The 25,796-nt window shown below is 41.5% G+C and overlaps 1 pseudogene; it reads right to left on the bottom strand.

The window, feature by feature from the left end:
• Positions 1–1,100: 1,100 nt before the first annotated feature.
• Positions 1,101–1,219, bottom strand: LOC145390843 (5S ribosomal RNA; annotated as a pseudogene).
• Between the last annotated feature and the right edge of the window lie 24,577 nt (positions 1,220–25,796).

The following is a 25,796-nucleotide window of genomic DNA, read 5'->3' as shown; positions in this document are numbered from 1 at the left end:
CAAACTTGGCTTAATAATTGTCCCATTGATTTTAAACCCATCTTTTACCGAAGGTACATGAACGATACTTTCGTTATATTTAAAAACCCTGCTGATATTCATAAGTTTATGGATTATATAATCTCCCAACATCCTAACATAAATTTCACTCATGAAGTTGAAAAAGATAAACGCCTTCCGTTCCTGGACATTCTAGTTAACAATCACCCCTCTCATTTATCCACGAGTGTTTACCGGAAACCTACTTTCACTGGCCTAGGCACAAACTTCCTCAGTTACATCCCGTACGGTTTTAAGATCAACAGTATTACAACGTTGTTCAACAGAGCGTACAATTGTTGCTCCTCTTGGCTTACTTTCCCCTCCGAAATTTGTTTCTTAAGAACCTATTTTGCCAATAATATGTACCCCATCAGTGTTTTCGAGAAACTATTAAGCAGGTTTTTAAATTCAAAGTTCTCCTCAATCAGGCCTGTTCACACTGTAGATAAGGAGTGTTTGTATATCAAGATCCCATACCTAGGTTCATTAAGTTACGAAATTAGGAAAACACTAAACAAACTTCTCCGTGATTGTTATCCACAAAATAATTTTAAGATAATCTTAACAAACAAGAGTACTATAGGTAGCTTTCTTAAGCATTGATTTTGTCTTCATACTAACCTCCGGTAAAATGTGGTTTATTTATTTTCATGTTCTAGCTGTCCTGCTAGATACGTGGGGTCGACCTCACGTTGGCTACTCCACCGAATTCTTGAGCACCAAGGTAAATCCACTAGGACTGGAAGGTTTCTCTCTAAACCCTCTTATTCTTCTATCAGAGAGCACTCTCACCTTTCTGATCACCCTTTCTCTTCTGCAGATTTTCGGATACTAACTTCATGTCAGTCTTACTCTGACCTCATCACTGCCGAATCCATCCTGATTCATAGAATGCGACCCAGTCTTAATAACTCGACTATATATATATATATATATATATTTTCATTCATTCATTGCCAGACGCCATATATCCCAGACGGGGTGGCCAAGGGCTTAGAGTTAATTGTTTTACAGGGAGGGGCACTAATCCTCCACCAACCCCACTTGACACGTAGGGATGCCAACAGCATCTGGTGTTCCCAGGCGGTCACCCATCCAAGTACTAACCAGACCCAACGTTGCTTAACTTCGCTGATTGGACGGGAAGCGGTGTACTCAACGTGGTATATATATATATATATATATATATATATATATATATATATATATATATATATATATATATATATATATATATATATATATGTGTGTGTGTGTGTGTGTTTTGAACATAGAGGATGGAAGTAATGCGAGTACGAGTATAAGTGGCTGGGGAATGGCTGGGAGAAGGAGGGAGGTGAGAAGACAGGAAGAAATCAGTAGGATAGAAGTTGTGGAAGCAATGAATAAAGTTAAATCGGGGAAAGCCCCAGGAATTGATGGAGTGTGTCCTAGCTAAATTATTCAGACTATGCATACGTACTTCTTTATTCCCAAATTCATGGAAAGAAGCCAATATCCACCCAGTTCCGAAGAAAGGAAGTTCGTCTGACCCCTCCAATTACAGAGCAATAGTTGTCACATCTTCTCTTGGTAAGGTATTTGAAACTTTAATTAATAAGCATATTGTTAAACATCTTGAATCCAACAACTTAATTAGTGATAGACAATACGGTTTTCGCCACGAAAGATCCACCATTGACATACTCAATCTCTTAACTCATACCATCCATCAATCAATTGATCTTTTTGGAGAAACTCATGCAGTAGCTCTTGATATCTCTAAAGCTTTCGACAGAGTATGGGACCGTTCCCTGCTGTCCAAACTCCCTTGCTATGGACTAAAGTCTTTTGTTCCTTTGATTTCTTCTTATCTTAGTGACAGGAAAATAAGAGTAAAAGTAGATGATGTATATTCGAATTTCCACTCAATTAACGCCGGCGTGCCGCAGGGATCAGTTCTGGTGCCAACCCTATTTCTGGTTCATATTAATGATCTCTTATCTGTCACTCACAATCCCATTCACTCATACGCAGATGACTCAACACTACATAGTTCATTCACACTCAGACATCCATTTACAAAGTCTAATATCTCTACCTCTCAACTCAGTACAGCCATCTCCATAAATCAAGATCTATCTACAATCAGTGAATGGGGACAAAACAACCTTGTCTTTTTTAATGCTAGTAAAACTAAATATAGACAGTTTACTAATAGACAGATATTGCCAGATTCGTACATTACCTTCAGTGCTACTAATATTCCCATCTCCAAAAGTATTGAAATTCTTGTTGTCTCACTTAACAGTGCCCTCAGCTGGACCTCTCATGTCAGATCACTTGCCAAAACCGCCTCAAAGAAACTTGGATTATTATACAGAGTCCGTAACTTCTTCGCCGATGAGCAGTTAGCTATAATTTATAAGAGTCATTTGCGCTCTCAGCTTGAATATTGCTCACCCTTGTGGAATGGTTGTGGAGAGGTTGCATTAAGACAACTAGACAAAATTCTGAATAAAGCCGTTAGAATCATTAACAACCCTGCCATTACATATAAACTGCCTCCCCTGCAAGTAAGAAGGAATATTGCCTCCCTTGCATTATTTTACAGATATTTTTTTTGGCAAATGCTCAGACGAAGTTGCGTCCATGGTGCCACCTCTCCATGCCTTCCCTCGTGCTACACGGCCATCTGGTAGCGCTCATGACTGGAATGTCACTCAACCATATTGCAGAACTTCTGCCTATCAGAATTCTTTCATTCCCCGAACTGCATCTCTCTGGAACTCGCTTCCCCAGAGTTGTTTTCCTCCAAATTTCAACCCACAACTGTTCAAGTCTAACTGTTACAGATATTTTATGAACAGAGGACGCCAGTAGTCTGGTGTATGGATTATTTTTTTTTTACCCATTTGTTTTTCCTTCCTCCGTTCTGTTATTTATAAAAAAAAAAATGCTGAAGCATGGGGAGAGATAGTAGTAGAATGGATGTGGAAGATGTGCAGATTGGCCTGGGAGGAAGGTAGAGTCACGGAGGATTGGAAGTCAGGTATAATTATTCCCTTGTACAAAGGAAAAGGGGAAAAAGAAGTGTGTCGTAATCATAGGGGCATTTGTCTTCTTAGTATAATAGGAAAAGTGTATGGTAGGATACTTATTGACAGAGTTAGAGAAAGAACAGAGAAATTAGTTGGAGAAGAGCAGGGAGGCTTTAGGAAGGGAAGAGGTTGTGTAGATCAGATATTCATTCTTAGATCTTTAGTGGAAAAGTTTCTAGAGAAGGGAAAGAAGTTGCATGCGGCTTTCATGGATTTGGAGGAAGCATATGACCGGGTGCATAGACAAGGATTGTGGAAAGTGTTAAGAATATATGGAGTAGATGGGCAGTTGTTGAATGCTGTGAAGAGTATGTACGATGGTGCGAAGGCTGCAGTGCGTGTGGATGGTGAACTAAGTGAATTTTTCTCTTTGAAAGTTAGGTTGAAACAGGGATGTGTCATGTCTCCATGGTTGTTCAATCTGTACATGGATGGGGTAATAAAAGAGGTACAAGGTAGGGTAGTGGATGTTGGAGTGGCCCTGGTGAGAGAGGGTAGTGTTTGGAAACTCCCTGTACTGTTATCTGCAGATGATACTGTGTTGTTGAGTGAAGACGAAGGGGAGCTGCAAGGCTTGGTGGATGAGTTTGGGAGGGTGTGTAAGAAACGGAATGTAAAGGTGAATGTAGGGAAGAGTAAAGTGATGGTCTTTGAGAGAGGTGAAGTCAGTGAATGTACAACGAGGTTGGATGGTGAGGAATTGGAAAATGTGAGTACGTTTAAGTACTTGGGTTGTGTGATGAGTAGGGATGGAGGTTTGGAGGGTGAAGTGCTTGAAAGGGTACAGGAGGGAAGAAAGGTTGCTTGTTCTTTGAAAGCAGTGATAAGAAACAGGGAAGTGAGCATGGAAGTGAAAAAGTTACATGACAGTATTGTGATACCAACTCTAATGTATGGAAGTGAAGCTTGGACGTTGTTGGAAGGACACAAGTCAAGAGTGAGAGCAGTGGAAATGAGTTATTTAAGAGGAGCCTGTGGAGTCACATGGAGAGACAGGCTGACGAATGAGGATATAAAGGATCGTTGTGGTGTGGATGTGGATGTGATAGGAAGTGTTATGAGGAACACACTGAGGTGGTGTGGCCATGTGGAGAGGATGAAGGGTGAAAAACTGACGAAGAGAGTGTATGTGAGTGAGGTGGAGGGGGGAAGAGGGAGGGGGAGGCCGAGGATGAGATGGAGGGATGGGGTGGAGAGCTATATGAGAGAGGGGGGGGTGAGTTGGGTGCTGGGCAGTGAAATGGCGGGGGACAGGGCGACTTGGAGGCGATTTGTTTGTGACCACCCCAAACGGGATTGAGGCGTCTGGTAATAGATAGATAGATAGAAAGATGTGTGTGTGTGTGTGTGTGTGTGTGTGTGTGTGTGTGTGTGTGTGTGTGTGTGTGTGTGTGTGTGTGTGTTTACACATAAACATACATATTTTTTATGCAAGGAAGATGGAACAAAAGGCCATAAGCCTTCAAGACTGTTCCTTCCAGGGAAAGAAAAGAACAAGATAACATAGACCTAAATTCAAGATCCCATCATTTCAAGATACCTTGACACACTGCATTTAAAATACAGGAGATGATAGATAGTAGGGAATACATGGGAAAACATTTCTAGAGTTGACTTGTTGCATATATAAAGGACTGTGAGTAACAGTCAACTCTTTCATATGAGATATGGACAGTAAAAAGACAAGAATTTGCTACTAGATGGATGCTATGCTTCTGCCTTAGTGGAGGGGGGATGCAAGCAGACAGTTCAGAGGAGCAGTGACCATTTATGTAGCGATTAAAAAAAAAAAAAGAGAGAGTGAGAGAGCGAGAGAGAGAGAAATGCAACACTGGGGCTAAGAGACAGAGTTTACCAGGAGCCAGTATAAGTGTATGAATGGACAAGGTTGGATCCTAAGAAGGTCACTGACGAATAGAGGGAAGAAAGTTGGTAATAGAACAGAACCAGAAGGAACACCACTGTTCATAGCTCTTAGAGAAAAATGGCGGCTCTCTACAAGAGCAGCTATGGTACAGAACGAATAGAAAGAAAACTAGAGATGAAGGGACAGATAGAAAGATAGAAACCGTAACAGGGCAGTATGGATTTATTTATTTGTTTATTTATTTATTTTTTTTGACAGACTTGATCAAAAGCCTTCGAGATGTAAAGTGTAATGGAAAAGCTTTCCCTAATGTTTTGAAATGAGGATGACCAGGAGTCTAGAAGAGTGGTGTGAAGATCATCAGTGGAGCACTCCTGGCGGAGCCCATTCTGACAACTGGAAAGAAGGTTATGATCATAAAAGTACTTTAAAATCATTTTGTTAAGAATATATATCAAAAACTTTAGAAATACAGGATGGAAAAGCAAGTGGGTGATAGCTGTAGGGCTAGGACTGATCGCCCTTCCTTGACAGAGGGTAAATGATTCAAACGTTCACCAAGAAGAAAGGTGTAACTCGACTAAGGAGAAAGTATTTACCTAGGCAGGGTGTTAGCACAAACGCATAGTTGATGAGGAAAACAGGAGGGATTCCATCAGGCCAATATACCTTGATATTGAGGCCAGAGGTGGCAGAACATACTTCAATTGAAAAGAAATTTAATGTCAGTCTTGAGGAGGACAGAAGGGAAGTGATGAACAAACAACACCGGAATAGTCTAAGGTGAAATTGGAAGAAATTGTCTGGGAAAGAGTTCTGATTTCTCTGTTGAAGAAAAAGCTACAGAGTCATCAGAGTGAAAAAGATGAGGGAAGGATGATGAAGTAAAGATTTTGGAAAGGTTTTCGGCAAGATGACAGAGGGAGCGGTGAGTTCAGAGCATTTAGAGCGAATGTTTTTCTTAGCAGAGTTAAGAAAAAACTAAGCACAGTTCCAGGCAGGGACATAAAAGAGATGAGCTTCAAAGGTTCGTTGTCTGTACCCTTTGTAGGCCTACTTCTTGGTGTGGGCAACAGTAGAACAAGCATGATTAAACTTTTTTTTTTTTTTACACTTGTGACAGGATAAGAGAATGGAATGTATGCTTCCATCCCCGAGGGAATAACCTCCATAGTACATCACGTACATTCAGATGGCCTTTGGCCCCTTTGGCCGTGGAAGCAAACATGTTTCCACGAAAAAATCTAAGAAGTACTAACTGAGAGCTTCCCAATCAGCAGCTCCTAAATGCCACACTCTCTGCTTTTTGAGAGGCACCAAAGGCCTTGCTGGAGTGATGGGACACGTTAAAGCGATATGGTTGAGATCAGAGGAGCCCAGTGGAGAGAATAAATTAACAGCAAATGAAGAAGGATTTGCTCTAAAGAAGAGGTTAAGTATGTTGGAACTCTATACAAGGCAGTCAGGGTTACGGATAGGGAGCAGTACAATCTCTCTAATTCTTTAAGTTAGAAAAGATGTAGGATTGTTCACCAGGTGGATCAGTGAAAGGAGAGGAGAACCAAAGGTCGTGACGAACACTAAATAACCCAGAGTGGAGATTTTAAAAAACTTGAGAAATTGATAGGATGTGTTCCATTTTTGAAGTGTCAAAGAGTAATAGTGAAGTTACCCTCATCATCGAGAATGGCAAACCCCAGTGCGAGTGGACCTCGCTGTCCTCGTTGCTGCTGATGCCCCTGAATACCAGCTCTCATTTAAAAGGGGAAAAATAAATCTTTTAGTAAGACTATACAAAGCGACTAAGCATAGAGGACCACAGATGGCAAGGTTTAATTGCTGGATGTGGTAGGATGAGTAGAGAAGATTACGTTTCATACAGCTTTAGAATATCAAGGGGAGAAGTAACTCCAAAAGAACCTAGACAAAAGCACCGTGTTTTCTATGGTTTATACCATAGATTCCAATGAATTACAAGACCCATCTTGGAGTGCCTTGATGACTAAGGCCTATTCCAGCAGATCAGTTCCATGTGTTTTGGCACTACCGCATTGAACACGTGCCCAGCGTGGAGGAACCTGTGCTATCTATCAAGAAAAGATCGGATTTTCTTTACCTGGCCCATCATCACCATGTGATGAAGTTGATAATGGGGGCAGCATTCGAAGCCTCCATGGGGACCACTTCAATGGGACAGATATTTTGCTCTTCAAGAGGCTCAGAGACCACTGGAATGTAACAGATCAAGTGAAGTTCAAAACCGTAGATACTGATGAGGTAGCCATGGCAGCAATTGCTGAGGCAAGGAAAGATCTTCGATTTGCCATGTCTCAGTCAAACCAAGTACGAGATGATTATCAGGAGTTTTTGCACCTGTCCATTATCTTTCTCGGCAGGACTCCGAAAAAGGGCATGAATTTTCAGGCTCCAGGGGCAGTACACCGTGCTTGATGGATGGCGAAAGCTATATACTCCTTGAAGCTGTATCTTTCCAGAGCCAGTTCCAGATGAAAAAGGCAAAAGAGCACGGTGTGCGAGATCTGTCCCTCTTTTCTGTCCTCAAGTACTTGAAGGCCTGGATTTCAGCTCCATTTTTGGCTCAACTTCCTCTCAATGACTGGATCTTGATGCAGCAACTCATGAAGTACATCAGCAAGAAAATCTCTGAAGCCACCACGAAGAAGCTGGGCACTCATCTAAGGTACCTTTCGGAGGAAGCATTTGGTCTTGTTTTCTTCGATGACAGCATCACTGTTGACACAAAGCTCCGGATGGTGCTGGCACTCGACAGGGAAGCCCCATAATCACCACTGAAGAAACCTCAAATACCGCTTTTGCCAGAGCTACTTTGGATGACCCGGTAACCATCAACACTAAGACTTTCTTTTCCAGACTTGGCCCTCCCAATGACTTTCTTCAGGAAGAGTCCATTTCCTGGACAGAGAATGTAACTTACACTCAAGCTTGTGACTCACGACCATAGTCTTAAACAGTGGGCAGGCATTCACATTGCCGTATCCGTATCTTTTGGTAAATTTAACGCACGAAAGGGAGTGTGTTCCCTGGTGAACGAGAGAGTATTACCCCAGCGTAGTACAGGAATCGAGGGGTCTCATAGCACTATTTCGCATGCCCCTCCATCATATTATAGTAGCTTGTGCAAAGAAAACTGTGTAGAATTTGAAGGATCCCGTGGTGTGTGTGATGGGAATTTTACCTTAATAATAAAAACATCATAAAAACATTGTGTAAAGATAAAAAATAAGCGTTTAATGTTTTTATCATTTTAAAAGTCTTCACCACTTCTCAAGAGATGGTTAATTTATGACGAGAGGAAAACAAAGCTGAGATACTGTATCTACTTCCAACATATTTTTTAAGTATTTCTACCAAGCCGTTTTCAGATATGGTGCATGATCCTTTAAAAATAATTTGATTAGTTCTTGAAATGATTCATACAGTAAAGAATGGCCGAGTACTACCTAAACAGACGAATCGTGCACAGTTAGTTTGAAATACGAAGTCCCATGTTTGCGTTCGGTAAACTTTTACAAGTACATACTATTTTGTTTTGGCTTGGCATTATATTTTTTTGGTGTATTTTTGTGGGATTTGAACGAATTTGATCTTTATTTCCGGTGCTCGTGATTGTTTTTCAAATTAATCCCACTCCCAAGTGTCTTGGAGGGCTTGTGGGTTTTCAGGATTCTGGGTGGGAAAAATGACAAAAACAAGCATCTGGGGCAGAAATATAATCAAAATCGGTATGACCAGCCAATGCGTATTTGTAGGGTTAGAACTGACTGCGTGAGCCACTTTGAAGCTATGTCTGTCACCGAATTTTCCCCATGGTACAGGTATGGTGTACACACCCATACAGAATATTCAAGAATAAATGCCAGTCTTTAATCATAAAATAGGTAAGAATTGCTTACATTAAGATTATATTGTATATGAACCCTAGAAACTGTCATTTTCTTTTCAGTATTTTAAATATACAGCTGATCAGAGTTACCAACTGTTTGCTGTGCCTACCCAAACGAAGGGATGTGCATTCACCTTTTCAAGATTACCACTTGCGTTCAAGGTGTGAACATTCACATCGAGTGGGATGAGGGAAGGTTAACCCCTGCCTTCAGTTTCAAGACTACAGGCAATAGTCTACAAGCTCCCCATCGTGAATAATAAGGCTGAGTGAACTGTGGCTCTCATAAAGAACCTGAGCAACAAGGTCACCAACGGGGAAGACCAGCTCCAGTTTCTTCTCCATGTTGTAGCAGACCACCGACGTCGGTTTCCTAGTCCAGCCAAGAGATTTCTTATCAATAGGACAGTTTCAGTGTGAACTTCCATGCTTGTATTAAATTTTTTTAGCATAATTATGTACTTGTGTTATAAATTTTGGTGTGCAGGGTAACCCATATATATATATATATATATATATATATATATATATATATATATATATATATATATATATATATATATATATATATATATATATTTACAACCAACTACCGGACTAGATCGTACCCTCAAACTGTTTAAATACACAAAGGCCCGACCACAAGCAGCGACAATTACAAATGAACATTACACACACAATAACACAACTGGCAACACTACACAGCCGCAAACACCCACTCACCCATACAACCTTCGCAGTCAACCACGTAGCTCATAGCTGACTACACCTATAAGGTTTGTCTCTTTTATCCATACACTTTTAACTGTAGCTCACACTTGACTTCACCTAAAGGGTTTGTCTCTTTTATCCATACTCTTGTAACTCTACACTTTTATTAGTCGTTGTTGTACATTTCAGTATATATATTGTACAGGTTTATGTTGTATATGTCATGTTTTATAGTGTATTGTATCAATATTACAGTCGCTGATGATGTGTAAGGATACACGAAACGTCCTACGAAAAATGAAAATAAATAATTAATAAAATATAGTTACGACATGGATCTTGGACATATTATCTACAACCTGAATCATAGTGTAAAACAATGTGTAAGAAAACTCGAAAAGATCAACAGAAAAATAGTGAACAATGGCTATGCCTTGGTCTTTAATGATTTTTGTATAAAAGTAAACATTCTGCCTAAATATACTAATATATATATATATATATATATATATATATATATATATATATATATATATATATATATATATATATATATATATATATATATATACTGTTGCGTCCACAACCCCACACCGCCACAGGCTCCAACAGCAGTAGTATAGTATTGGAAGGACGTTGCCCAGTGAGTTGTTCTTCCCATGGTCAGCCTTTAGGTGTACAGTACAGTACTGTACATATGATCAGGTCTGCTCAGACGTCATAAACACTGGCTTCCTAAGTTCACTACCTTTATTTTCCAAATAATTACACTTAATGCTTTCCAACTTCACGTCACTATTCTCACGAGCACTGGAGCTATACAAACTTTACTAACTGCAATTACAGGTAATGCTTCCAAACACTTCACTCTTTTCACAAGTTCCAATGATATACCAAACTTCAATAACGCTTCACTGTTTGCCAACAACATTTCACTGTTTTCACAAGTACCAAAAATATACAAACTACACTGACACTGGACTACACTCAAACTGAATTGAAAACCGACTAAACTTGCTCTAGTCTCCTGCCCATCCTTATATAAGCTTGCATTGTTCTAGAATTATCTACATTTTTCCACAGTTCTGGTGTATTCCAAAGAGACAGCACAGTTACCAACTCAGAGACAACCAAAACATGCAAGAGTTCTCTTACATTACATAACACTGTAAAATATTTACCATAAAAACTTAATTTCAATTACATAATTTAACAAACAATCACATACTGACAAATAAAACATTATAAAGAAAATGAGCACAAAAATTAATGTATAAATTACGAGATAGCTACGCTCACAAACAGCAGGCAAACTGGCAACTCTGACTCGTAAAGGTAATATACCAGGAACATCGAGAAATGTCCAGACTACCTAACTACAGTCGTTCTATTTTATGAAGGCAGTTTGGGTGGGGTGACCTGGGACCTCACACTGTTAGCTCTGTCGCCACATCGCCGCCGACACACGTGTAATTATTTGTGCTCACCTCTCTCTATCTCTCTCACTCTCCTATTTTAAGCTAGTAACTACTTATAAATGAATTTTAAGCACTCTGTATAGATGTAATTCAGTAAAAAAGCTATAGTATAGTATAAATCTCAAAAGACTTGTCAGTGTTGCTTTTGCGACGTTGTCAGGTGGTGACACGAGGGATCGCCCTGCTTGAGCGGGTCATACTCGGTCAGTCTCCCGCCATTGAAGCTATAAAAAAAAAAAAAAAAAGGCATCTATAGACTTTTACCTCAGGGGTGGTGTGTTAAAAAAGTCGAAAACAAGAGGAAAAAATAAAGAAAATACAATTAGTAGTAGTTAATAAATATGAGAGAGAGAGAGAGAGAGAGAGAGAGAGAGAGAGAGAGCACGTGTGTGGCGACGATGTGGCAACAGAGCTAACAGAGTGAGGTCCCACAGCGTCCCACCCAAACTGCCTTCATAAAATAGAACGACTGTAGCAAATCCCACTTCTTAACACTACCCCCTCCCTAGTTCTTTGTCATCCCGACAAAACTACACAATACATACAAGCATAATTAATCCTAATGAAACATCTAACTATACACAAAATAATCCTTCAACTTATCAGGTCTTCTCCTATGCTGCTTCTGACGACGTCCTTGCTCCTCCAAATAGTCCACTTCTCCAGGAAAGTCCTGGTCCACTTTCTGATTCACTTCTTCTCTTGGGCAACTGTACCCATCCTCTTGCACTTCAGCTCCTTGGTCCTCAACATCCTCGGCTGTGGGAGAGCACGATTCCTCAGAGACATCTCAGCTGTACTGTCTTGTCCCATGGTACTGCCACAGACGATTCACGTGTACCACCTTTGGGCGAGATTTCCTGCCTCCCCGAGTCCGATACGTTACGTCTGATAGGCGGTCCAACATAGTGTAAGGCCCGTCCCATGGGCTCTGCAGCGTCGGTGAGTGTCCCTTCTTTCAGAGGATTGTATAACTAAACCTGGTCACCATCCCTGAAGCTCAATTCACTTGCCTGGGCAACATACTTGCACTTCATTAATTCTCCTCAAAACTTAAGGGCTCCTCGCGCTTGACAATGTACCTCAGCCAGCCTTTCCTGAAGGTGCTTCACATAGCCGGTGGCGTCTGTAGGCAGCTCTTCACCAGGTGGTCTTCCCATTAACAAGTCAATGGGCAGGCGTAACTCGTCGCCCAACATCAGTTTTGCAAGAGTGTAGCTGGAAGACTCATGGGATGCAGATCGATATGCCATCAGCAACACAGGTAATTTCTGATCCCATTCTGTTTGTCCCTCTATGCAGTACTTGGCCAGCTCTTGTCCCAAGGTCCAGTTGAATTTCTCCACCATCCCATCTAACTGTGTCCTTAGTGGGGTTATCCTGGTCTTCTTGATCCCCAGTAACTTGGAGCACTCACGGAACACAGCAAAAGCAAAGTTTCTACCCTAGTCTAAGTTTAGCTCTTGTGGCATCCCAAAACGTAAGAAAAACTGATCAACCAACACCTGAGCAACAGTCGTAGCCTCCTGATCGGGGATAGCATAGGCTTCTGGACACTGTGAAGTACTCCATGGCGACACATATATACTGGTTTCCTCTTTCAGTCAGTGGCAGAGGTCCAGCAATGTCCACCACGACTCTTTCCATCAGTGCACCCACTTGGTGCAGCTGAAAAGGGGCGAAACCACATTTCTTAGGTCTCTTATTGGCACAGCATACATCACAGGCCCGACACCACTATTCAACATCCTGACACATGCCAATCTAGTTGAACCTCTGTCGCAGGTGACTTAGGGTTTTATTCACTCCCAGGTGCCCACTAGTGATCTGGTTATGCAGCTCATCCAAGATCTTAGCACTCATTTGCTTCAGAACCACCAGTTGCCAATACTTGTTGAGGCCATCGGGTGTCTCCCACCGACGCTTCAGTAGTCCATTGTTCAAATGAAAAAGGTCCCACTGATTCCAGTAACTCTTGGTCTCAGGGCTTAACCTGGAAACTTCTTCCCAAGATGGTCACACTGAACTCTGCTGCAGCCATTCTAGCACTGGTTGTATACACTGTATCCTCCATCTGCATCCTCTTCAGGTCTTCATCTGATGCTGGCCCTGTCACTGCAGTAAAGCTGCATTTCTACTATGATCTTCCTTTTTACTACACTGCCGGCAATCTTCATCAAAAGGCTGATGACTCAGACTGTCAGCGATGCTATGTACCCACCCAGGACAGTGCTGCACCTCATAATTGTGCTTGTCTAGCTTCCCGAGGCAGCATGCCAATTGCCCTTCCGGATTCTTTAGCGTTTTCAGCCACTTGAGTGTTTCATGATGAGGAAGTAGCACCTGTACAAGTAGAGATGGAAGAAATCAAGGCTCTTCATCACTGCCAAGAGCACCTTATGGGTCACACGGTAGTTCTGCACTGATGGGCTGAGCTTCTTGCTGTAATACTCCACCACATACTCCTTGTCATCCTTCTTCTGTGACAGGACTTCACCAAGACCATGGTCACTAGCATCACAGTCCAAGATACATGGCTGATTCTGGTCTGGGTACGGCAGTACTGGAGAGCTTACCAACGCATGCTTGAGTTCATTGAATGCTTTCTGAGTCTCTGCTGTCCATGCAAACTTCTGCTTTTTCCCGAACAGCTTGTGAAGAGGTGCAGCTATCGTTGCAAAGTCTTTGACAAAAAGCCAATAGTAGGTGCACAAGCCCAGGAAACTCCGTAGCTCTCTCACAGAAGTTGGAACTAGCCGGTTTTTCACAGCTGCCACCTTCTCTGGGTCAGTATGGATGCCGCTCTCACCTACAATGTGTCCCAGGTACTTTACTTCCTTCTGAAACAAGTAGCATTTCTTGTGGTTCAGCTTGAGGTGCGCTGCGTGGATCCTGTTCAATACCTCTGACAGCCTCTCCAGTTCCTGGTCAAAAGTCCATCCAAAAACAATTATATCATCCAGATAGATGAGATCCATCTGCCAGTGTAGGCCTTCAAGTTTGCGGTCCATGAGGTACTTAAAAGTAGCTTGGGCATTGCATGGGCCAAATGACATCACTTTAAACTGCCATACACCCCGCCCATATGAAAAGGCTGTCTTCTCTTTGTCCTTCTCTGCACCTTGACCTGGTGGTATTTTGCCTTCATTTCTAGGGTAAAGAACCACTTAGCACCTGAGAGAGCATCCAGGGTATCATCAATTCTTGGCAAAGGGTATGCATCCTTCACTGTCACTTCATTCAGGGCTCAATAATCTGTATAGCATCGTACTGAGCCATCCTTTTTCCTTACCAGAACCACTAATGATGCCCAAGGACTGCTAGACTTTTCTATTACTCTTTGACTTTGGAGATTCTCCATCACTTCCTCCATTTCTTGCCGTTGGGCTGAGGCCATCCTCCTCACTGGCTGTTTTATCGGACGGTGATCCCCGATGTCTATACTATGTTCCACTAGATCAGTGCACCCCAGGTCTAGGTCTCCCGTGGAAAAGACATCAGCTATTTCCGTCAGTACGTGCCTCAGCTCCAGCACTTGTGAACCATCCAGGCACTAGTAACTCCTTAAGAAAAGGTCTTGTAAGTGCTCTGACAGATACCCATCTTCTTTGACTATGGTCCAATTACAGGCCTTCCTCCGGTGCCACTCAGGGTCCATTGCCTGGCACAGTCCCAGAATTTCTCCCTCGCTGATCTTCTGTGGCTCACGAGAGAAACTGGCCATCACAACCAGCACTTCATCTGCACCTGTTTTCTCCAGAGTTCTCCCCACCATCACTCTGGCCTTTGTCTTGCACTGTACATCATGCTCCACTACCCCTAGACAGCTGTCAATAAAGCCACTCACCTTGCACTGGAGCAGTAGTTCTGATTTTGGAAGTATCACTGTAGTATGGAGTGCCCTCACCTCGCCACCAGAACTGGTACTTCTCACTGCCATGACAGGAGCCAACCTTCCTTGAACTTTCAGCTTCATGGCGCAGAAGTCCAGTTGACATTCCATGGACATCAGATAGTCCACATCCAGAAGGCAAGGATCCTCCATGTCGGCCACATAGACTGGAAGAGTAGCCTCTTGCCCTGCCACTTCAGTACAGACATACACGGGTTCCCTCAGTTCTGTGCAGTGCCCTGTTATGCCACACAGCTATTCTGATGACTCAGGCAGATACCGATGATGTAAAACATCAAATCAATGACCAGGGAACACTTCTTTCCATCTGTCCTTCGATCTATTCGCACACTGTCGATTGCCGTTCTCTTGTATTTTCTCGGTTCTGGGGTGACTTAGCAAAAGCCAGCTTGTGGTTGCCCTTTAACATCAGGCTCCACTATTGTTCTGCTTCTTTCTGGTCTTCTACAGCCTTCTTCTTATCATCCTTTTTCTGCTTTGGACACTCAGAACTGAAGTGTCCCACCTCACTAAATGTCCAATATCCTTTTGTTACAATTGAAGATTTTCTTGCACTGCTCTGTTCTTGCTCCTTCTTCCACTTGTGACAATCCTCCTTCTTATGTTCCGACTTCCCACAGAACCAGCAGCCTCCTCTGGTCTTCTCCTATTCCCACTTCCACTTGTAGCAGTCCTCTTTTCTTTGTCCTGGCTTTTCACAGTACCAGCAACTTCCCTCAAATTTTTCCTCTCCACAAACCTGCCCCTTTCTTGCTTTGAATCCTGCACTAAGACCTGCCTGAAAGATGGATATACTGGATCTAATGTAGGACTCAAATCCTAGAGCCCTGGCTAATGCTTCTTGCATGCTTCTTGGTTGTGCCTGCTTTACTTGGACTTTCAACTCTGCACTGTCAAGAGCATCGATGAACTGGTCCCTCAGTAGAATAGCCAACAGGTTAGGTGCTGCTCCAGGGTATGCCTTGTATGCTATCCTCTCCAGATCATGAGCAAGCAGCTGTAGGGATTCTCATCGAGCCTGAACACAGTTCCGGAATCTTGCTCTGTTAACTTCAGTCTGGTACATGGATCTATATCTGCACTCCAGCACTTCTACTAGGGACTGATAAGTCTCCCTCCATCACTGACATGTTGCCCAGAATTTCCATTGTGGCACCCTTAGGGCTAGTAGCAAGCTGCACTGCCCTCTGCCTATCGACCCAACCATTCTGATCTACAAGTAACTTAAACTGTGCACGGTAAGCTTCCCAAGATACTCTACCATCATATTCCTAAGGTTTCTTTTTAATTGGACCCCCATTATAGCCATGCACCTGACAGGTTTGGGGCCTAACAATTGGGGCATCATAATTAAGGGCAGGGCTAAAAACTTCTGCATTCTGCTTATCAAACCTTGTAATGCTACCTTTAGATGCCTGGGATCCATCAAAATTCACCATACACCGCCTATTCCATTCTTATGCTCCCTGTACACTAACCTGAGGCTCAGCAGTGCAATTTTTCTCTAAAGCCTCAATTATCGCACTATTTTCACACTATCAGCTACATAGTTCAGCTGATTATCTACATGCTGTCTGCACACCATCACTCTTTCCTCACTAACTGACTTCAACTGGTCTTCTACATGCTGTTTGCACTCGGTCACATTATTGTTTACCTCATACTTCTGCTGCCGTAGCTCAGCATATACCTCCTGCTTCAGCTCTTCCTGTTGTTCCTTCATTTCCCCCACAAAAGCGCCTAGCTGCCCTTACATCCATAGTTGTAACTCCCTCTGTTGCTCCTGTAATACCTCCTGAAGCTGTTCATATTGTTCTTTCATTTCTTCATTCTGTGCCTGTAATTGTTCTATGAGTTCTTTCTGTCCTTCATTCTGTATCTGTAATTGTTCTTTAAGTTCTTTCTGTCCTTCATTCTGTGCTTGTAGTTGGACACTTTGTACTTGTAACTGTTTTTTGAGTTCTGTATTTTGTTCCTGTAATTGTTCTTTTTGTTCTTCACGTTGTGCCTCTAGTTGTTCACTCTGTGCCTTCAGTTGTACAATTTGTACCTGTAACAGCTTCATAATTGCAGCCAGCGATGCCTCCTGTTGCCTTGCTTGGCTTCGTCTGTACACCTTTTGCCTCATGTCGAAGGTTAGATTCACTGCAGTACTTAAATGATCCAACTCCTGACACCAGCGTTGCATCCGCGTCCCCACACTGCCACGGGCTCCAGTAGCAGTACTAGATAGGAAGGACGTTGCCAAGTGAGTTGTTCTTCCTATGGTCAGCCCTTTGATGTACAGTACAGTACACAGGATCAGCTCAGGCATCGTGAATAAACACTGGCTTCCTAAGTTCACTATATTTTCCAAATAATTACACTTAATGCTTTCCAACTTCATTTCACTATTCTCACAAGTGCTGGAGCTATACAAACTTTACTAACTGCAGTTACGCTTAATGCTTGACAACACTTCATTATTTTCACAAGTTCCAATGATATACCAAACTTCAATAATGCTTCACTGTTTGCCAACAACACTTCACTGTTTTCACAGGTACCGAAACTATACAAACTACACTGACACTGCATTGATACTGGACTACACTCAAACTGAACTGGAAACCAACTAAACTTGCTCTAGTCTCCTCCCCATGCTTATATAAGCTTGCATTGTTCTAGAATTATTTATATTTTTCCGTAGTTCTGGTGTATTCAAAAGAGAGAGAGAGAGAGCACAGTTACCAACTCGGAGACAACCAAAACATGCAAGAGTTTCCTTGCATTACATAACACTGTAAATTATTTACCATACAAACTTAATTTCAATTACATAATTTAACAAACAGTCACATACTGCCAAATAAAACGTTATAAAGAAAATGTGAACAAAAATTAATGTACAACTTACGAAATAAGTACGCTCACAAACAGCAGGCAAACTGGCAACTCTGACTCATAACGGTAAAATACCATGAAAATCGAGAAACGTCCAGATTACCCAACTAGCAAATCCCGCTTCTTAATATACAGTATATACTGTGTGTATATATATATATATATATATATATATATATATATATATATATATATATATATATATATATATATATATATATATATAGATAGATAGATAGATAGGATAGATAGAGAGAGAGAGATAAATCGAACTCTACAAAATGGTTTGATAGCAACTGTGCCAGAGCAACAGCCCAAAAGTCATCAGCATATAACTATTACTTAAAATCAAAAACATCTGAATCACTCTCTCAATTTAAAATTGCTAGAAATTATGCAAAAGCTGTATTAAATCTTGCTAAATCAAACTTTCCTCAAAACCAAGCATCAAAACTAATTAACAACCCTAATGACAATAGAATATTCTGGTCAACTCTCAATTCTTTCAATAATAACTTTACCAAGTCATCATCCATTCCCCCGCTAAAATCTCCAGATGGCAACATTACAAATGACCCGCATGGGAAAGCAGATATCTTTGCCAGTACATTTGCCAGAAATTCTACCTTTGAGGAAGCCAGCCAGAACGTCCCAGCACTAGAACTTGACTCTCCCAAAATTGTTCCACATAAAATACAGACAAGGTACTTGAAATCCATCCTAGACAATTTACCTACCAACAAAGCTCCAGACCCAGATGGATTTCCGCCAAATTGTTATGGAAAAAGTGTTCCCCAGAACTTGCCTCTGTTCTAGCTAAATTATTCAGAATATGCTGACTAAGAGGGTGTATGTAGCTGAGGTGGAGGGAGGGAGAGGGAGGGGTAGACCGAGGATGAGGTGGAGGGATGGAGTTGAGAGGTATATGAGGGAGGGGGGGGTGAGTTGGGGGGAGGGGAGTCAAATGGTGGGTGACAGAGTGACTTGGAGGCGTTTTGTCTGCGGCCACCCTTTGCGGGATTAGGGCGTCGGGCTATAGATAGATAGATAGATAGACTTCTTCATTCCCTAATTCATGGAAAGAAGCCAATATCCACCCAATTCCGAAGAAAGGAAGTTCCTCTGACCCCTCTGAATATAGACCAATAGCTGTCACATCTTCTCTTGGTAAGGTTTTTGAAACTGTAATTAATAAGCACATAGTTAAACATCTTGAATTCAAAAACTTAATTAGTGATAGACAGTATGGTTTTCGCCAAGAAAGATCCACCATTGACATAATCTTCTGACTCATACCATCCATCAATCAGTTGACTTACATGGTGCAACTCATGCTGTAGCCCTGGATATTTCTAAAGTTTTCAATAGAGTATGGCACCGTTCCCTGCTGTCCAAACTCCCTTGCTATGGACTAACGTCCTTCATTCCTTTGATTTCCTCATATCTCAGTGACAGGAAAATAAGAGTAAAAGTAGATAAGGCATATTCCAATTCCCACTCAATTAACGCCAGCATGCCGCAGGGATCAGTTCTGGCACCAACCCTATTCCTCGTTATATTAACAATCTCTTATCTGTCACCCACAATCCCATCCATTCATATGCAGATGACTCAACACTTCATAGTTCATTCACACTCAGACATCCATTTACAATGTCTGATATCTCTAACTCTCAACTCAGTACAGCCATCTCCTTAAACCAAGACTTATCCACGATCAGTGAATGGGGACAAAATAACCTTGTCTCATTTAATGCTAGTAAAACTAAATATATACAGTTTACTAATAGACGGGTATTGCCAGAATCGTATATTACCTTCAGTGCTACATATATTCCCATTTCCAAAAGTATTGAAATTCTCGGCGTCTCGCTTAACAATGCCCTCAGCTGGACCTCTCATGTCAGATCACTTGCTAAAACCGCCTCAAAGAAACTTGGATTATTGTACAGAGTCCGTAACTTTTCCACTGACGAGCAGTTAGCTATAATTTATAAGTCATGTGCACTCTCAGCTTGAATATTGCTCACCTTGTGGAATGGATGTGGAGAGGTTGCATTAAAACAACTAGACAAAATTCAGAACAAAGCTGTTAGAATTATTAATAACCCTGCTATTACTAACAAACTACCTCCCCTACAAGTAAGAAGGAATGTTGCCTCCCTTGCATTATTTTACAGATATTTTTATAGCAAATGCTCAGACGAAGTTGCGTCCATTGTGCCACCTCTCCATGCCTTCCCTCGTGCTACACGGGCATCTGGTAGCGCTCATGACTGGAATGTCACTCAGCCATTCTGCAGAACTTCTGCCTATCAGAATTCTTTCATTCCCCGAACTGCATCTCTCTGGAACTCGCTTCCCCGGAGTTGTTTCCCTCCAAACTTCAACCTCTAGCTGTTCAAGTCTAACTGTTACAGATATCTTATGAACAGAGGACACCAGTAATCTGATGCATGGATTTTTTTTTTTCATTTGTTTTTCCTTCCTCTGTTCTGTTATTTAAAAAAAAAAAGATAGATATAGATATAGATACATAGATAGATAGATATAGATATAGATACATAGATAGATAGATATAGATATAGATACAGTATATACTGTAGATAGATAGATAGATAGATATTCATCCCAGAAAAATAGTGTCATACTTAATCAAAATGACACTAACGGTATGAATTCATTGTTTGATGATATCTAAGATCAGACTTTTTTACTTTCATAAATGATTTCATGGGCCTATGATTCTGAAGAACTGGGTTGCACATTTTGCACAATCTTCAACAGTTTTGTATGATGATGTATAAACTCAGTTCATCAGAACAAAATCCAAGTTATTCCAATCCTTCCTTTCTGTGTTGTAGTCCGACAGTGCTTTCTTTGTGCATGAGGTCTCTGTGCTTTCTGTTTAAGATTCAAAGGCATTCTACTGGAGCTTTTGCAGTGACAAAGATATGATGTCTTCAATTACTATACGAAGATTTCCATATTTCATCTCTCAAGGGATGGTCTTCTGACCTACACGTTCCTTGTAATACTGGATGCTAGTGAGATCAGCTTTCAGGATGGTAGGTTCATCATCAGCCTCTTTCTACCTCTCCATTTTCAGCAGGTCTAACTGAACTACATCTTTCAGAAAATAAAGAATTCATAAAGTCCTGCCAGAGAAGCACGATGGCATTTCACCGTTCCAGATGGAACCAAGAAGCTAATGTGATCACACCAATTACATTTGATTTCTTTAAATATCTTCCAACATTGCTTCACTAGTTTCACCATAAAGATCGTGCCACATATTGGAACCCGTCTTGCTCACTTGCGGTCGTTCAGGGACCACTTGCAGTAGGAACTGCAGCTACATGAACATAAGTGTAACCAAATCTTCCCTGTTCTTCAGCTCAAGAATATGAAAAGCAAAAGGGTCCCAATATCTAATAATATTCAAACTGACAAAACAACAAAAAGCTTCCTTTAGGAGTTTAGTAACTTTTCCCCATAAACGGTGGAAAGCTGCGAACGGCTTCATAAATATAGTGTTGAAAGCATTTACCCTTTCCAGCTGAAAGCTCATAAATTACAGTTGAGCTTTGTGGAATATGCTGCTCAGCCCTTGCAGAATGATCACCACATTATCTGAAGAGTCAGTCTTTTCAGCAGTTTGGCCAATGCTGTTGGCCAATGCTTTAGGACTCAGCTAAGAAAATTTTCCATCAATAACCAGCGAGATTGTAAAAAGCCAAGAAGCTAATAGATAGGAACATAACAAAATACGAAAATCTTCCAAGTGATGAGCTGTTTTCTTTGGGTGACTGAAGCAAGCATGAATATTCCTCAGCATGTTGACATTTTTAAGTAGGTATAGGAAGAACACAGGTGAATCTTGTAACAATGCATCTTACTGGGATCGCATGTGGATGGTCTTCTGAACAGTTGAACTCTCTTCATCTCTAAACATTACATTGCTGGTTCCAGAGAAGTGCCAAATATGGTTATTCATGGGAATATATAGTGATTGTTTTATTGCATTATAGAGTCCATCTGCTGTATAGCTACAAACAGGCACTAAAAAGAATAAACATGCAAAAGTGTTCGTTGTTTCATTGTCAAAATACATCACAACAATGCCACGTTGCGTTCCTATAGATACATGTCTTATTTCATCAGGTATAACACTAAATTTTGTTTTTCTTAGTTTTCTATGAGTTCCTTGCCAAAGTACAGTTGTAGTCTCTGACTTATGATATTAGAACACTTTGTGTCACTGAGACTGAACTATGCTAATGCGTTCTTTTTAGGAGAATATAAATGCATTCTTTTCAGCTTAATTTGCTTGGGCTCATGACTGAATAAGCCATTTGACTGAGTTTGCCATAGTGAAAAGTAGAACGTCTTCATCAATTCAAGCAGCTACTTGTAGTTCTGTGCTTTCTTTATGAATGTTTCTGGTGGATTTATTCTCAAGAGCATCCTTTTCTGAAGGAATAATCATTACTGTGTATAAGCAAAGCAGATTGGTGACTGCAAACAGTCTTCTTGCATTCGGAATACCTTGGGTCCTTGAAATCTTTTGTTGATTCTCTCAGCCGGTCTCTAAATATCCTCTAGCCAGTCGATTCACAGGAAAATCTCTGGTTGTACAATTTGGCTTTCTGTAGAGCAGGCGAAGGTTCTTCCTCATTGGGTGAAGTTTATAGTGAAGTTGCCATATTCTCATGGCCATATTGTCATGACATCCTCATAATAACCTAACTAGGGCAGTTATCAGCCTATGTAAACAAAAATAACATTTAGCAAACATCGTCTAGCCCAACCTCAGCTTTAGTTTTCATATACAGATCCTCCTCCTCATCATCATCATCCGGACCTCCTTTCCAACCCTCGGGAGGGTGAAGAGTAGCAATGTCCAGACAGCCCAAATGTGCCCAATCATATGGGCCACGCTTCCATTCACTCATCATTCAAGCCTCCAGTATCCTGGCCCTATCTATCTATCTATCTATCTATTGCCAGACGCCTCAATCCCGTTTGGGGTGGCCACAAACAAATCGCCTCCAAGTCGCCCTGTCCCCCGCCATTTCACTGCCCTGCTCCCAACTCACACCCCCCTCTCTCATATACCTCTCCACCCCATCCCTCCATCTCATCCTCGGCCTCCCCCTCCCTCTTCCCCCCTCCACCTCACTCACATACACTCTCTTCGTTAGTCTCTCACCCTCCATCCTCTCCACATGGCCAAACCACCTCAGTGTGTTCCTCATAACGCTTCCTATCACATTCACATCCACACCACAACGCTCCTTTATATCCTCATTCGTCAGCCTGTCTCTCCACATTCACCACATTCTGTAGTTTCACATAGACGTATCCAACTGACCCAGTCTAGATAGTGCCACGTTAAAAAGAAGTGCCAAATCCCTGATCATGCACTTTGCCTCACAACATTCATCCAGTCAGCTTGATCTCTTGTCAGTTCCCTAGACTCACCGACTTCCAAACCTCTCTTCCTCACACATTCATTCACCATATCTCTCCACCTTCTCCTTGGCCTACCTCGCCTCCTCCCTCCTTCAAATTCGCTCTGATATATCTTTATCACCACTCTATTGTTATCCATTCTCACCACATGACCATACTCGTACAATCTCAGTACACTCTCTTCGATCCACCCTCTGTACTCCACATACATTCCTCAGCAGTCCCATCTCCACTGCTTTTACTTTTGACTTTTCATTTTCGTGCCACACCATAGTCTCACATTCATATGTTAAAGTTGGCACTAACACTCCTTCAGGTAAGCCTCGTGCAGCTGCAACACTCAAGCCTTTGTTTCTTATCAAGGCCTTCATTGCAACAGCTACTTTTCTTCCTTGTGTCACTCTACTTTCAACATCTTTTGCACATTTTCCTCTCTTTTCTGTCACTGTTCCCAGGTATCGCTGTATCTATCATATACAGATACAGCACCAATTTTCCTGCACCGTTGGTTCCAGAACCTTGCCGAATGAAGATTTTTCCCAGACTAACCCGAGTCACATATGTCACATAAAATAATTCAACAGAGATCAACGCAGGTCACGCACACTAATTCAACAGTATACCACTATCCTTCAGTGTAGTCACACTCGTGCTCTAACTGAAGTTATAGGACAACTGAGCCTCGTTTGTTATCACGCTACCTAACAAGTTCACTTCATTCGATGCTGTTGAGATCATTCCAATATCGTACGATGATGTTCAGTACTCTTACCATCTCTCATAGTTTTGTAATGTTCATTTGCTTCGATCACTATCTGCAAGAAATTTCAGTATTTATCCCCTTTGCTTCTTTAAATCATAAGCAGATGATGGGAAAACCACGGTCAGGTTTTGTCAACAGTTCTACCTAGTCTTGTTATATTGTTTTTATTTTTAGCATATTTTATGTCATATTTCATTAAATCCCCCTAAATATCTGTCAATACACCTTTGTGACCATACAGGTGAGTGAAAATATATTTGGAGATATGGGTGGCCAGTGTGGCAGGTCATTGCAATAGGTCACACAGCACCCGTACGTACCTTACCGTGGTAACGGCGTGCCTGGCAACAACTGGTTTCTACTGTACACGCAAACAACCCCAAAACGTAATTTATGCACTCCACACTTGCTTATAAAGTGTCTCAACAGGTACCAGTGATGAAAATAACCTTTTGATTACTATGGTAAAATTATGAACAAACTGAAGTAGTCATATAGTATGTAAGGGTAAACTTAACTAAAAGAACTGGAAATTTGATGTGTCCTATTCCGTAAAATAGAAATTGATGGTTAGGAAAAGTTAATTGTGAGAATTTCATGTTTACGGACAGAGTACATTGATAACAGTGCTGGCTCACAAAGTTTGTTAGGAGAAATTTCAGAGAAAACTGTCGTCTGGTTCACGATCAAGATCAGTAGAATCGGTGTAAACAATGTTGATCCAGTTCCTTCAGTTATGTTAAGGGTTATTATCCGGGTATTAACCAAAAAGTTTGGGTAAACTTGTGAGCCCTAGACCAATTAACATTTATTTCCGTTAATTGCTGTATTTCGTTATTGAGGGGTTTCGTCACTGAGGTAGTTTGGAGGACCAATTAAACACTATCAAGAAAGTTTAACTATATTGGAAAAGACAGGTGTTTGTGTTTGACACCACCACTGACACTTGCATCCTTCTTAGAAGCCATAGCTATGGTTAACTGTAAGTAAAATGAGATAAGAATCAAGCAATATACAGGAATCATCACCAATACAAGGTACAAGGTAGGGTAGTGGATGTTGGAGTGGCCCTGGTGAGAGAGGATAGTGTTTGGAAACTCCCTGTACTGTTGTTTGCAGATGATACTGTGTTGTTGAGTGAAGACGAAGGGGAGCTGCAAGGCTTGGTGGATGAGTTTGAGAGAGTGTGTAAGAAACGGAACCTAAAGGTGAATGTAGGGAAGAGTAAAGTGATGGTCTTTGAGAGAGGTGAAGTCAGTGAATGTACAGCGAGGTTGGATGGTGAGGAATTGGAAAATGTGAGTACGTTTAAGTATTTGGGTAGTGTGATGAGTAAGGATGGAGGTTTGGAGGGTGAAGTGCTTGAAAGGGTACAGCAGGGAAGAAAGGTTGCTGGTTCCTTAAAAGCAGTGATAAGAAACAGGGAAGTGAGCATGGAAGTAAAAAAGTTACTACATGACAGTATTGTGATACCAACTCTAACGTACGGAAGTGAAGCTTGGACATTGTTGGAAGGACACAAGTCAAGAGTGAGAGCAGTGGAAATGAGTTATTTAAGAGGAGCCTGTGGAGTCACGTGGAGAGACAGGCTGACGAATGAGGATATAAAGGAGCGTTGTGGTGTGGATGTGGATGTGATAGGAAGCGTTGTGAGGAACA

The sequence above is a fragment of the Coenobita brevimanus genome, chromosome 15 (assembly GCF_032717465.1).
Source record: "Coenobita brevimanus isolate Jiangsu-jjx chromosome 15, ASM3271746v2, whole genome shotgun sequence".
In the NCBI taxonomy this organism is placed as follows: Eukaryota; Metazoa; Arthropoda; class Malacostraca; order Decapoda; family Coenobitidae; genus Coenobita; species Coenobita brevimanus.
The sequence above is the reverse complement of the archived record's forward strand: the minus strand, read 5'-3'. Positions and strand labels throughout refer to the sequence as shown.